The sequence below is a fragment of the Zerene cesonia genome, chromosome 7 (assembly GCF_012273895.1).
Source record: "Zerene cesonia ecotype Mississippi chromosome 7, Zerene_cesonia_1.1, whole genome shotgun sequence".
In the NCBI taxonomy this organism is placed as follows: domain Eukaryota; kingdom Metazoa; phylum Arthropoda; class Insecta; order Lepidoptera; family Pieridae; genus Zerene; species Zerene cesonia.
Window position 1 is genome coordinate 1,879,213 of NC_052108.1, and position 2,656 is coordinate 1,881,868.

The following is a 2,656-nucleotide window of genomic DNA, read 5'->3' on the forward strand; positions in this document are numbered from 1 at the left end:
GGCATGGGAGCGTGCATCTTACGGAGTACGACCCTTGGATGGTGGTGCCTTTAAGGTGTATACGCTTCGATTATTTACTGCACCTTATTTATTGCTTGTACATAATTATCGACCGTTAAATCTTGCCTATTTAGGGTATTAATGAGGGGAGTTGATGGGAAAATTTTGGTACTATTGGAGATATAAAACTGCTGTGACGAAATGTTTAAACGCTGCTTTAGTGTAATATATTCTTATTTATTTAGTTATTTATTCTTTATTGCACACTTTCACACTTTCAAAATATAAAAAAGAAATGAAATTTAACTAATACTAGTATGCAAAGGGCCATCTCTACCAGGCAACCGTTGGGTAAAGGACAATAAATTTTTAGCAAAACGCATATATTCTTCTACAATCTCTACTGTTAGTTATATTATTAATAGTAGAACTTGTAGAACCTTTATCAATTGATGATGAAATTGTTTATAACTAGCCGTTCGCCCCGGCTGCGCCCGTGTTGTATATAAGTCGCAGCTTTCTAATGGTGAAAGAATTTTTGAAATCGGTACGAAAATATGTATTAAATCCAGTTTTATCACGTTTGGCCTGTGGTTCGATTCCCAGATTTGATTAGCCGTTTTTGTGTGTGAGTCACAAACAGCTGTCATTTATCCGACAAACTTTTACTACTGCATATGTAATAGCAAAAATATTATAAGCTAAATAAAATCTAAAACTATCAAACACAAATTATAACTATATATCATCAGATCTTAGGAACCATTTCTAATTATCTTAAATATGCAGATATAACAAGGTAAAGGAACATAACTATATATTTTTATGTACGTTCAATAAATCTAGTTATAAATACGTACCCCCCGTTTCTCTCGTAGTCAAACATGGGGCTCTTTGTTTGATTTCCATAATAGAAAACACAAATTGCCGAAAGGAAATTTTTCCTCAGACCCTCCCGTGGATGTACAAAAATATTTTTTAAGAAGATGTACCGTTAGCAAAAAAAACTGATTACTAATAAATATTACAATTAATACTTGTTTTTTTTTTCAAAACTAGCCGACATATTTTCTGCTTTTAGTAACTAAAACTATCTATCCCAATTATATATTTGCTGCTATATGTACCTACATAAATATAATGTTTTGTTGTACTCTAAATTGTATTATCAATAGATATTCAATGATAACTAACTTTATTTTATTTATAAAATTCATATGTCATCATTGTGAAAACAGGTTTACTATTCATTTATCGAATATCGGAACAAGTGTATTCCGTTATTATTTAAGTATCAACTTTTAGAATTTCAACTAGGTATTGTGATATAATATTATAGTCCACTATCTATGCTTTTAATACTATACTCTCAAACTATCATACTTTAGACTTAAACCTTTCTTTTCAGACTCAAATGTATGCACAGTATTTTACAAAGTCAGTTAATAAGTTATCAATGTTAAAGATATAACTATGGCCACAATTTCTTCGTGAGGTCACCTCAAGTACTGCCATTTTTTGCTAGCTATCAACAATATTCCACGTGTATTGGTTTATTGTTTACTCAATCTTCCGTACGTACAGACTGACACATAAATAAAATGTTTATTTTGTTGACGGTACTTCTATAAAACGATGACGCGAAGCTCTCAATATTTTTAATTATTTCCCGTTCCCCTAAGCTTCGATAATTGCAAATAAATTTTCTTATGTATCGAAAGAATGCGCAGAATTCAAACCAGTAACATTATTATGAAATCAAACGTTTGAAAAGTCAATTTAAATTAAACTCTTGAATTATATGTCACCTTGTATGCTTTTTCTAATATAAGCAGATTACCTTTTCAGTAATATTTCTGTTATATATTTATTATAATTTATTCCATTATAATTTATTATTTTTATTATAATGATAATAAATAACGATTTGAAAAATAATATCAATATGAATTAGAAAGGTTATAAGTTTCTTTTTAAAATTTGTTTTAACGATATGCGAAATATTTTACCATTTATACAATATCATCTTTTAATAATTTACCTACAATTCAATGATATTCAATACAAGATATTAAATAGTTCACAAGGGTGTGTTGTAAAATGAGAAACAGTTAGCCAATAACCTACAAAAAGCTATGTGGTTGGCTATTTCGTGGTTGATGGAACCCACTTGAATGTCGATATATATTTTACGTACAGTATTTAATAATTGCCATGATAATGCTATGCTAAGTAAGGACTGGTGACAGAATATATAACATTTGTTTATCAAATAACGATTTCTATGTCCTATTATACACACACACTTTAGTTTACATTAACAAAATACAATACAAGTAGACTCATGGATTTTCGCTTTAATTCATCACTTTATCTAGTTGTTAATCACACTTATATTACAAATGTAAAAGTTTGTTTGTTCGGATGTTTGTCCGTCAATCACGCTGAAACTACTGAACGGATTGTGATGAAATTCGGTGCACCGACAGGGCATGAGCTGACTTGGGTGAAAGATTTTTATCCAGATTATAAGCTCATAGATAAATAAAGAATCTTGACATCCGGGCGAAGCCGGGATGAGCGTCTAGTAAATAATAACTATTGTCGAAAAAAAACACGTTTAAACGATAGATTAAACTAAATGGTTTCATCTCTC